Here is a 13,326-nt window from a genome sequence, read left to right as displayed (position 1 = left end):
TGATGTATCTGACCCCAGGAATGTGTCAATAAAGTTTCCCCTTCCTGGGACAATGAATTCACGGTGTTCTTATTTCAATTTCCAGGAGTGTATATCGTTCCCATTTACAATGCTTCAGATTCAAATTTCAACAAATAACTCTTATAAACAGTTTTACTAAGATCAGAAGATGGTAGTAAATACGGAAGCCGGTGATTAACATCTCCCTCAGTCTTGTGGAAGCGCAAAAAGCGTTATTGTGAAACTAAAAAACAACTGCGCACACTACGAACAACTTAAACGAATCGAGGCGAATCCGAGGAAAACTAGTGGTATTTGAGTGTTTTGTAAGTAGGCTGTTTAGGTTTTTATGTTGATAAGGACACCTAGCGCTCTGTATGAAAATCACTGGCTGTGCTGTGTGCAGTCTGTAGCTGGTTGGCATTGTTGGAATATTCGCCATTGTAGTGTTGGGCAGTTGGGTGTGAACCGCGCGCAGCATTGCGCAGTTGGAGGTGACCCGCCAGCAGTGGTGGATGTGGGGAGAGAAATGACAGAATTTTGAGAGCGGACGATCAGGATTGTGTCCATCAGAAATAGTAAATTTGTAATATTGGATATCATGAACTGATGAACTGATATCATGAACTGATATATATATATATATATATATATATATGTATATATATATATATATATATATATATATATATATATATATATATGATGACTTTGGAACATTATTAATGTAAATACATTGTTTGTTCTCTATCAAAATCTTTCATTAGCTGACTATGATTATCAGTAGTTAGTGCCTTCAGTAGTTAGAATCTTTTATTTAGCTGGCAGTAGTGGCGCTCGCTGTATTGCAGTAGTTCGAGTAACGAAGATTTTTGTGAGGTAAGTGATTCATGAAAGGTGTAGGCTATTGTTAGTCAGGGCCATTCTTTTGTAGGGATTATTGAAAGTCAGATTGCGTTGCGCTAAAAATATTGTGTGTCAGTTTAAGGACAGTCATTTATAATTTTTCTAAGGGGACGTTTCAGTTTATTACAGAGCACATGCAAATATATAGTACTGAATGAGCTCGCCATTTCGTTTGCATTTTACAAAACCCAGGCTCTCTAGTCAATATGTATGGTGTTTTCAGTAATTTTGCACACAGATGCTCAGTATCTGATGTAGATCTGAAGTTTCAGTTGATACGATTTACTGATATAAAGACATTCATTACATCTGACGAAATGTTAAGTATTTCGCAACCAATCAGAGTCAGTCCATTCTCTAAAGGCATCTACAATTAAATTTGCTTATATTATAAGTAAGATGATTATCGATACTAATTACAATTTGAACGACCGGAATGTCACAAAAGTATAGCAAATTTTGAGCTGTGCACCTACGTTCGTAATTACCTAGGCCGACTGGCTTGTAAGTCATGGCACTAATCGTAAGACGGTTTCTCAGTTTGAAACGTGGTCCTTTGAGGCTTATTTTCAAACATTAGCATCTGCCAGTATAATTCAAAATCTATTTTAAATTCCACGAGAAAAGACTTCTTTCCACGGGAAACGCAATTTACTCTTTGTTATTTTAAAAACTAATCACGAGTGAATTTTTTTTCTTTCCTGTTTTTCTTTCTTTAAGGAGAATAAGGACAATAATAACAGAAAAATTTAAACGACTGAACATGATAACGTTAGAACTTCTGTAATTACTTGAGATATTTTGATATTATAATTACTTCGGCATTCATTTTACTTCTAAAGCGCTTCAATACTGGAATGCGGACACGCGCCCGCTGAAGAGGTCGTTCAGTTACTTTCAACTTACCGAGTACGATGGAGATGGTGCCGCCTTCTGCTTAGTCTGAAACAGGACAGAAAGTACCATTAACATTTTGACTGAAATAAAAGAAAGGTTCAAGGGTGGGACTAAAAATCTGGGTGAAGGGGTATCAGTGATAAGTTACGCTGATGGTATTGCTATCCTTAGTAAAAGTGAAGATGAATTAGAGGATCTGTTGAATGGAACGAACCGTTTAATGAGTATAGAATATGAATTGAAAACAAGACGGAAAAAAAGTAATGAAAAGCAGTAGAAATGAAAATAGCTAGAAACTTAAGCTCAAAGCTGGAGATCACGAAGCAAAATGACCCATGCCGGAAGAAGCAAGGAGGTCGTATAAAGCACAGCAGCACAGAGACAGAGAGCATTCCTGTCCAAGAGAACCCTACTGGTCATAACGTGAGGAAGAAATTTCTGAAAACATGCGTCTGGAGCACAGCATTATACGTTAGTGAACGATGGGCAGTGCTACAAAAGAATGTTGAAAGTTAGGTGGACTGATAAGATAAGGAATGAGGAGGTTCTCCGCAGAACCGGACACTGACAAGAAGAAGGGACAGGATTACATGACCTGTATTAAGACATCAGTGAATAACGTCCATCGTACTAGAGGTAGCTGTAGAGGGTAAAAACTGTAAGGGAAGACATAGATTGGAACACATCGAGCAGATAATTGAGGACGTAAGGTGCTAGTTATACTCTGAGTTGAGATTGGCGCTGGAAAGGATTTCGCCCGCATGTAACCAGTCAGAAGACTCATGACTCAAATAAATAAATAAACAAATAAATAAATAAATATACATAAACAAATAAACCACTGCGGAATAGACAGGAAATGACTGATACGATGAACAACGGAAAGGAAATTAAACACGTAAGTTGCCTTATAATTTTTTTCCATCCTCCTGTACTACAGTGAGCTAGGCAGGTCTGTATAATCTTTTATTCACTAAATTTTTCACGACACAGCCATAGGAGCGTTTCACAATGCCATATTCAGTTCACAGCAGGAAAGAACATCTTCAAACTAATGTCATATGCTACAAGCTGTTTCCTTTGGGTTGCCAGCAACACTTTATATGCTTTTAGTTTGAGGATGACTTCTTTCTGCTCGAAACCGGCTATGGCATTGTGAAATGATCGTGTGACCATGTTGTTAAAAATATAAAATAGCCTCAATAAACATTCAAAAAGTTCATGTGAAAATGTGTCCAAAAACCCTTCATTAAGGAGGTATGAATGTTAGGGCTATTAATGACACATGATACATTTCAAAAATACAGTTACATGTATATGGAAGGTTTTATTATTCATGGCTCAAAAATAATGCATTTACCAAACAAATTTACAGGAACTGCTTGAAATGACCACTTCCTACTTCCATGCATACCCTGGGCCTGTATTCCATACTTTCCTCTACAGTGCGGTACACCCCTCACGTATGACATATTTGGTCAAATTCGTTTCGGGTATCATCCCTCAGAATATCGACACTGTGTATCGGAGTTGAATACACCAAGGATTTTAAATGTACCCAAAGGAAAAAGTCCACTGGACTCGAACCTTGCTATCGGACAGACCATGCAGTGGGTCACCCTTGACCTGTCCATCTGTTCGGTAACTGTCCGTGCAAAGTGAGGTGGAGCATCATGAGAGCATCTCAGGTCTTACAAACTTCAGATATGTTTGTCAAGTATGATGTTGTGGAAAGAAGTAGGGGTAGGAGCCAATGAGATGGTCAAGAATCATATCACCCCACACACTGAGTCTGAACTCAGTTGATATCTGTCTTGTCACACTTCATGAGATTTATATACACCCACATCTGATTGTTATGATGACTGAAGATCTCTTCACTTGAAAGCCAGCCTTATCAGGGGCCGGCCGCGGTGGTCTAGCGGTTCTAGGCGCTTTAGTCTGGAACCGAGTGACCGCAGGTTCGAATCCTGCCTCGGGCATGGATGTGTGTGATGTCCTTAGGTTGGTTAGGTTTAAGTAGTTCTAAGTTCTAGGGGACTGATGACCACAGTAGTTAAGTCCCATAATGCTCAGAGCCATTTGAACCATTTTGAACTTATCAGGGAATATCAGATGCTAAGAACCGCAGAAACAAAGGGCACTGCCATAACACGCGTTGACAGAAAGTTATTCTTTGCTGAAAGTCTGCCTCATTTAATCCTTGCACCCATTGAAGGTGATATGGGCACAGACGATTTTCATGCAGAATGTTCCAAGTCGCCACGTGATTGGCGCCTTCCCTTCTCGCAGTTCTCCTTGCACTAGTTGATGGAGTTTCTTACACAGTACAAAGATCCCGCTCTTCAGGTTCATGCATTCGTACACCGCAAGGTCTCCCAATATCTGCAACTCTCTTTGTCTCTTGGAGCGCTGATTTAGTCGTACAGTCGTTCTTGTGTAAGGTAGCTGCTTCTCGGTATAACGCCCACTACAAAGTTGACGTTCTGCGTTCGCGTTCCCATCTACTAGGCCGTACATGTAGTGCATATCCGTCACTTCAGAGACTGATTACATCGTTGTGATGTGTTATTATAGAACTTATTCTAAAGTAGAGCAAATAACAACAACACGACACAAACCAAATGCCACGACCAATTGCAAACAAGAAGGTGAGTGAACGAGCACTTCTGAGGTTAATTACACAATCAGGTGTGGCTACGAGGAATTTCTTTCATTCCCCATAACGAAAGCTTCTCAAAACCACGTTGATATCAACGTTTCGTAACGTCAAGAATAACTCCATAAAGTTTCTGACGCGTATTGTTATATACTCTGCATTTAAAATTTCTCTGATGAATCGGCATCGTCCATTAGGTCGCCCGCTGTAGCCGTCCTTTCCTTGAACAGTATACTGTACAACGGAACGAATCTCAAATTGCAAATTATCAGACACTTCGATGAAATTTGATCATATTTGAAATGTTACTGACAATGAGAAATTGTGAGCACATCACCTTCAACTATAAAGTTTATTGCAGCCAATGCTCGTGTTATTGATTAACGGGCATACCGTTTTCGGCAAATAGGCCGTGAATATTTCATGACTTATGGCTGCGTCGAAACATCTCAGGCATCAATATTTCCATGAGGCTTCTGCTAATAACATTTTATACTTGCGTTGAAGTCGATGTCTTCTGGGAGAATCACGGCATCAATAAAGTCAAAGAACGACATCATTTGCACCAAGATGTTGGTTTCAAAAAATAATAAGACACTCATGCAAATTAAGAGCATGGTGAAAATGACGTCCCTTGAATTCCATTGAAATAGCACTACCGTTTGTTGTTCCGACGTTGCACGAACGCAGTGGTGGAACATCGGAAGATACTTGGGTCCTTCTGGTATAAATATCTCTAAGAGAAGTCAACACTGATGATTAACTTCCTTCTTGGTGTTAAATATAATACGAAGTATGAATGATAAGTAATTCAGTTATGAACGATACGCCTGACTTGATGCGAAGATTTCAGCAAGAGAAACAGTCAAAATTTACTTACAATTTTCACTTTAGTGAATAGCTCCATTTTTCAACACAGTCGCCAGGTTGTTGGATACACGATAAAGAAGTTTCGTGAAGCTAACACGGAAGAACTGCACCTTCTGTTTCTTCAACCCGCTGACGACGTCTTCATTAACGTCCATTCATTTTAGAGAACAGGTGAATATCGCAGAGCGTCAAATATGCATTGCAGATGCAGCACTGTTGTGAGTTTTAGTCTCCTATGCTCCTCCATGCTAGTGCGTGAAATGTGTGGGCGAGTTGTGTAGCTGCAACAAAGCATTCTCTTCCCCCCTCCCCCCGTCCACGAATTCTCATGAGGTGGTCGTTTATAGCTTAGAGTCTCTATATAACGAGTTAGATAATTGTTATAGATAGGTCACTGGTTGCCGAGATTGGTCGCCCAACTCTTTGCTGGTAACACAATTCCATTGTCTGAAGTCTTTCAGCTTTTGATCTGTTTACCCAGCTTCGCGCAGCGCCTATATCCACACAGCTATTATCATAAACTGCTTTTATTCGTCGGTGAATTTCAACAGAAGTTGCACCTTGTGCTGTTAGGAACGCGATGGCAGCACATTGATGCAGACGCAGTGGCCAGCTCTACTTACGCGGTTCCATTTCGTTCACAACAACTACGTAACTGAACAAAGCAATAGTTCGTGGTTATCTGAGACTCAAGTAGAAACTCCACGAAACCTGTAGAAGGCCGCTGCGTGACAGTACTGCAACTTCATAATGAATACAGCGCGTGGATGCATTAATTATCGTTTAACCCTGATATAAGTGGATGTCTAAACCTAGAGCAAAGTCATGACTAAACCTGCGTCCCCTAAAACAATACTATGGGGCTCGAGATACCCCTGGTGTAAGGCAGGAAGCTCTTCTAACACCTGTAGTAGTTTCAACCTCATATTACTATATAGAATAGAATGCCGTGAGACTGATGCGCGGCTACCAGACCTACTGTGTTGGTGGAAGTGGGAAGGGAGTTAAGAAGTAAAAATATGCACAATTCTAAAACTTCCCAAACATATTCATTTACGACTTAAGTCGCAAATCCTACAGTGGGGGTAAGATACCCCTATTTCAGAGAAATCGAAGAAGTTGTAGCCGGCCGCGGTGGTCTAGTGGTTCTAGGTGCGCAGTCCGGAACCGCGGGACTGCTACGGTCGCAAGTTCGAATCCTGCCTCGGGCATGGATGTGTGTGATGTCCTTAGGTTAGTTAGGTTTAAGTAGTTCTAAGTTCTAGGGGACGGATGACCTCAGATGTTAAGTCCCATAGTGCTTAGAACCATTTGAACCATTTTTTTTTTTGAAAAAGTTGTAGCTTGAATCCACGCAGATATACTCTAAAGGAAAGCACCTGCCAACTGAAGCTATAACCAAGTCATACAAGACCTACCTTCGGATTACGGTCAGGTTCCTTGCAAGGGGGACGGGGCTGAACTGCTCATCTTGTAATCTTTGCTAACGGAATGAAAGAAGCCTGTCAGGAATTTTATAGATAGTAGGAGAAGTAAAGCTGGCCCGGAAAATATTTCATGCACCTTAAGATAGACAACCCAGCGTATATCATCCACCTTGGGAGTAGGTTATGTAAATTGAATTGCTTATCTTAACGGGCATGAAATGTTTTCCAGGCTAGTTTCATTTTAACCACCCTGCATATCGTTATTGCAGATAAATAAAGTTTCATGCCTTTGGTTAGCGTTGGAATCAGTCGCTAGGTGCAGATTTGAGTTGTGGTTTGATACAAACAAGGCTTGTCACTGCCGTGAACCATAACCAAGATGGACGCTAATTAGATTTTAGCAAATATTCGCAAACTCTCGTACACGTTGAGATTTTTTAATTTTTTTAAATTAACTTATCAGTACTTTTTCCAAGAGTGGAATGTGAATGGTGCAAAACATTACAAATTAAATACAGGGTTATTATAATTAAAGATTAACTTTCAAAACGCTGTAGAAATAACACCACCGGTCAGAATGACGTCAAATTGCAACGGAATATTGTCGGAGAAGGTGTGGTAGAGAAAAAATATAGTGTGAAAATTGATCAATAGATGGCGCTGTATGTGTCGGAATACGTAAATGAAAACACCTGTCATGCGTACGACCCATTGAAGTTGGTATAAACACGACGCCACACGGCTTTTCCTCCTTTCGCGTTTGCGACGTTCGCCATGACTATTTCAATGCAGGATTGTGCCCTGCTTGTAAAGCTGTTTTACAAGAATGATGACTGTGCACAAGTCGCTCTGCAGAAGTTCCAGATACTGTAGGGTTTGAAAAAAGGCGTTAGTCGGATGACTGCCATGGGTCTGGAGAAAATGATTCGGAAATTCGTAAAGACGGGTTCTTTTGGTGTGCAACTTGGTAGAGGAAGGAAACGAATTGATTCGATGTCAGTGGAAGCGGTGTCCACAGCAATGCATGGGGACACGAGTGGTAGTTTTCAAACGTGTAGTGCACGGATAATTGCCTGAACATTGGACATACCCGTGAGCACGGTGCGTAAAATCCTACGAAACATTCTTCTTTGCTACCCACTCAAGATTACCCATGCGCACGAGATGTTTCTTGTTTACCTGCCAGCAAGAGAGACCTGCCCTTTAGAATTTTTTGTTCGCATGGAAGTGGACAATGACTGGCCGTGGAAGATTCTATGGACAGACGAAGCCCACTCCCATCTGCCAGCATATTTCAATACACATAATTGTCGAATATGGGCAACGGAAAATCTACACGCAAATCACTCGGATTAAGATCAGGTGTTCGGGACGGCCAGGCTGTAGGGAAATGGCGGCTGATAACACCAGCATTTCCGAAATAGCGCTCCAGCAGCTGCTTAACTGGATTTACAATGTGTGGAGGTGCGCCATGTTGCATCCACACATCCACGCTGTTAGAGAACTGGAAGGCCGTGTTTGTGCAAAAGACACTCCAAGCGCTTATCAGTGACGGTACAGGTAACAGGAGCGAAAGCACCTGTCTCTTCGAAAAAATATGGCCCTATGATAAATCATTCCGTAAACCCGCGCCACCTACAACGTGCGAACATGAGGAATGTTTCCAACCGATTTCTCATACACAAACAGCAGTTGGCCGGCGTTGCCTGGTGAAACGTTGTTGTAATGCCTCGTATAAGGAGGAGAAATACATACCATCACGTTTCCGACTTTGATAAAGGTCGCATTGTAGCCTATCGCGATTGCGGTTTATCGTATCGCGTTGGTCGATATCCAATGACTGTTAGCAGAATATGGAATCGGTGGGTTCAGGAGGGTAATACGGAACGCCGTGCTGGATCCCAACAGCCTCGTATCACTAGCAGTCCAGATGACAGGCATCTTATCCGCATGGCTGTAACGGATCGTGCAGCCACGTCTCGATCCCTGAGTCAACAGATGGGGACGTTTGAAAGGCAACAAACATCTGTACGAACCGTTCTACGACGTTTGCAGCAGCATGGACTATCAGCTCTGAGACCATGGCTGCGGTTAGCCTTGAGGCTACATCACAGACAGGAGCGCCTGCGATGGTGTACTCAACGACGAACCTGGGTGCGCGGATGGCAAAACGTCATTTTTTCGGATGAATCCAGGTTATGTTTACAGCATCATGATGATCGCATCCGTGTTTGGCGACAGCGCGGTGAACGCATATTGGAAGCGTGTATTCGTCATCGCCATACTGGCGTATCACCCGGCCTGATGTTGTGTGGTGCCATTGGTTACACGTCTCGGTCACCCCTTGTTCGCATTGACGGCACTTTGAACGGAGGACGTTACATTTCAGATGTGTTACGACCCGTGGCTCTACCTTTCATTCGATCCATGCGAAACCCTACATTTCAGCAGGATAATGCACGACCGCATGTTGCAGGTCCTGTACGGGCCTTTCTGGATACAGAAAATGTTCGACTGCTGCCCTGGCCAGCACATTCTCCAGATCTCTCACCAATTGAAAAGTCTGGTCAATGGTGACCGAGCAACTGGCTCGTCGCAATACGCCAGTCACTACTCTTGATGAACTGTGGTATCATGTTGAAGCTGCGTGGGCAGCTGTACCTGTACACGCCATCCAAGCTCTGTTTGACTCAATGCCCAGGCGTATCAAGGCCGTTATTGAGACCAGAGGTGGTTGTTCTGGGTACTGATTTCTCAGGATCTATGCATCGAAATTGCGTGAAAATGTAATAACATGTCAGTTTAACATATTTGTCCAATGAATACCCGTTTATCATCTGCATTTCTTCTTGGTGTAGCAATTTTAATGGTCAGTAGTGTATTTTTATAGTATGAGTTTCACTATTTGCAGTTTTGAAAAAGTCAGAAACAAAATTGAGGTCCAGTTTGGGGCACTCCCCTCTACTGCAGTGCAAACTGCCACCAATTTTAATGAACTATAGTAGAAACAAGTATTCTATCATGCGCGTCTGAGCTTATTTGAGCTTCAGTTACCACATCCCAACAGGAGTTGTAACACGGTACAGTGTGACTGTTACGCGAGTCACGGCCTTGCCAGATAGGGGCGTATTGCGCAGCCGCAGTGTACCTGATGCTGCCGTATCACCTGGCGGGCTTCCCCGCTGTATGCTACGGCTGAGCCCGCTGTCAGGGAGCATTGCTAGCTAGTTAGCTAGCTGTAACCCCCTCCCTCCCCCCCCCCCCCCCCCCCCCCCCAGCACGAAAAGTTTGGCTGCCATTGTGGTGGGCAGTGGTACAGCACGCGCGGGCGGATGGCTGGCGTGGCGGCTCGCTTGCGGCTCATTAGCGGCCGAGGATGTTTCATTAATTGGTTTAACGAGCCCGCGCCGCGATTGAGACAATGGGGCCAGGCAGCTCGTTAGGCAGATAAGCGGCTGGGGCAAGGCGCGCCCATTGTGTGCACGGGCCGCGTGCCTTTGTGGCCGCACAATGCGACGCGCCGTGAAATTTCTGCCCGCGACAAGTATTGTTGCCCGTGCGCTGTAGCGAGCCTGTACCGCCGCCTCCCTGCGTGTCTCTCTTCTTTTTACTGCAGGGGTTGGCAGCCCTGCCCGTCTGCAAGTGAGCGATCGTCACTGTGTCCAGTGCAGCCAACAGGAGAGCGGAGTCCCGCAAAACGGCGTGCACTCTATGGATATGTGCGGATTACAGGCACCGTACGCATTACGATGGGGAAAGTTGCGGTCGTGTTTAGCAACACATTTGCGTAATCGCTTTGTGTGCTCCGCAAGAGTGGGGAACCTACACGGGGTGTTCCATTTATCTTGAAAACCCAAAATAATTATTTTCTTTTTAATTTTGCTCCTGGACAAAAATTTATCACGCAAACGATGTTTATCTACAAGGGAGGCCCGCTCGGTTGGCCGTGCGGTCTAACGCACGGCTTTCCGGGCGGGAAGGAGCGCCTGGTCCCCGGCACGAATCCGCCCGACGGATTTGTGTCGAGGTCTGGTGAACCGGCCAGTCTGTGGATGGTTTTTAGGTGGTTTTCCATCTGCCTCGGCGAATGCGGGCTGGTTACCCTTATTGCGCCTCAGTTACACTATGTCGGCGACTGCTGCGCAAACAAGTTCTCCACGTACGCGTACACCACCATTACTCTACCACGCAAACATAGGGGGTTACACTCTATTGGTGTGAGACGTTCCCTGGGGGGTCCACCGGGGGACGAACCGCACAATAACCCTGGGCTCGGTGTGGGGCGGCGGAGGGGTGAAATGGACTGCGGTGGCCGTCGTGGGGTTGTGGACTATTGCGGCTGCGACGGGGACGGAGCCTCTCCGTAGTTTCTAGGTCCCCGGTTAACATACAATACAGTACAATCTACAAGGGAGGCATTAACCGGTATGATTCTTTTGCTTGTGTCTTTGTTCCTTACGAAGATATGAACAGCGTGAAACAGAGCAGGCTGACACCCTCCATTTGGTCCTACTGCATCCACATTAAGTATTATTCGACTACCTAGGCAGCAAGATAACCAATGGCGGTCGGAGCAAGGAGGATATCAAAAGCAGACTAGCACTGGGGAAAAAGGGCATTCCTTACTAAGAGAAGAGTACCAGTATCGTAAATAGGTCTTTATATTGAGGAAGAAATTTCTGAGGATGTACGTTTGCAGCACAGCATTGTATGGTAGTGAAAAATGGACTGCGGGGAAACCTGAACAGAAGGGAATCGAAGCATTTGAGATGTGGTGCTACAGACTAATGTGAAAATTGGGTAAACTGATAAGGTAAGGAATGAGGAGGTTCTGCGCAGAATCGGAGAGGAAAGGAAAGGGACACGTGGAAAACACTAACAAGGAGAAGGTACAGAATGATAGGCCATCTGTTAAGACATGAGGGAATGACTTCCATGGTACTAAAGGGAGCAGTAGAGGGCAAAAACTGTAGAGGAAGACAGAGACTGGGATACATCCGCCAAATAATTGAGGACGTAGGTTGCACGTGCTACTCTGAGATGAAGAGGTTGGCAGAAGAGAGGAATTCGTGGCAGGTCGCATCAAACCAGAGAGAAGAGCGATGACTAAAACAAAATTAATTATTATCTTTACTCATTGTTAACTTTCTAAATTACAACATCTAGAAAGCATATGTGCAGTACGTACGTCGGCCGGTGTGGTCGAGCCGTTCTAGGCGCTTCAGTCTGGAACCATGCGACCGCTACTGTCGCAAGTTCGAATCCTGCCTCGGGCATGGATGTGTGTTATGTCCTTAGGTTAGTTAGGTTTAAGCAGTTCTAAGTTCTAGGGGACTGATGACCTCAGATGTTAAGTCCCATAGAGCTCAGAGCCATTTGAACCAGTTTGTAGTACGTACGTGAAACAATCAAAACTTTAACCAGAATTTGTTTCGCTGAAATTCATTATTCGGGCTTTTCTGTTAAAAATACCGATTTCATAAGGATAATTGCTTCTGTCGAAAATCGTCTTAATTGAATGTTATTAACGACTGAAAACTTTACTACAATACCAGATAGGAATCTTTGACCGAGCCTTCAGTCTAGTGGAGCATGTTGACACCACTCAATAGGAGGACTGGCATTCCAATCTTAGGGTAACGTATTTCAGTTTCTGTGAAACTAATTAACATACGAAATAATTTTGATTACAGTTCTATTATGTCCCTTTTGTACCATCATACGTGTAAGATTCCAGCTTTGACCATTGTACTTTTGTTGCTCTAATGTTTCGGAATCAGAAGACAACTTTCATTTACCGATTAGGATATTAATAAAGAACCTGGATAATTTTGCGTCGATGGCTATAAATCTAAAAATGGGTTATTCCCAACGCGAATGTATAAAATGGTTTCATGACGTTTTGCATTTTTCTAAACTACTACAAACAGTACTTGTTGAACCCAGTGCTGCTTGTAACATATAGCCCGTCTGAATTAGCAAAATCAAACCTAGCCGTTTTTCGAAACGTTATATTGCTTCCGAAATCGCATTATGTTATTGCCCCATTCTTTCTGAGACCGACCTCTACCTCAAAATAGTCCGTCTGGGCTCGGATATTGTGATGACAACAACTATGTGAAAGTTCCGGTCGAGCCATCATACACGCAACACATACAGGGTGGCAGCTATTGAACTATATTAAAAAAATTTAAATTACAATCTACGGCGGCACACACTTTATTCAACATGTAAATGTCACTACAGACACTCAGATTTGGGTTGTGACATGTTCGGTAGCTTGCTATCATTGGCGATGAATTAACGCAGACGAATAGCAAAATTGTGCATGACCCGCTGAAGCGTCGAAACATCGATTCTGTTGATGATCGATGACCTCCTGAATGACTGTTTTCAGCTCAGCATTCGTTTTGGGAGTTATTGCTACACATCTTGTCTTCAGTTCAGTCCCACAAAAAGGAGTCGCATGTGTTCAGATCCGGAGAATATGGCGGCCTATCGAGGCCCCTGCCAGTGGCCTCCGGGTACCCTAGACCCAGAACGCGGTCCTCAAAGTGCTCCTCCAGG

At 43.6% G+C, this 13,326-nt stretch overlaps 1 protein-coding gene across 1 annotated transcript in view; it reads right to left on the bottom strand.

Moving 5' to 3' along the window:
- Positions 1-13,326, bottom strand: part of LOC124787991 (putative polypeptide N-acetylgalactosaminyltransferase 9) — a 498,384-nt gene that overhangs the window by 300,251 nt on the left and 184,807 nt on the right. The window contains exon 2 of the mRNA XM_047255023.1: positions 1,813-1,848. The gene's annotated coding sequence lies outside the window, so the exon portion shown is untranslated. The remainder of the gene's footprint in view (positions 1-1,812; positions 1,849-13,326) is intronic.

This window comes from Schistocerca piceifrons, chromosome 3 (genome assembly GCF_021461385.2).
Source record: "Schistocerca piceifrons isolate TAMUIC-IGC-003096 chromosome 3, iqSchPice1.1, whole genome shotgun sequence".
Lineage (NCBI taxonomy): Eukaryota > Metazoa > Arthropoda > Insecta > Orthoptera > Acrididae > Schistocerca > Schistocerca piceifrons.
The sequence above is the reverse complement of the archived record's forward strand: the minus strand, read 5'-3'. Positions and strand labels throughout refer to the sequence as shown.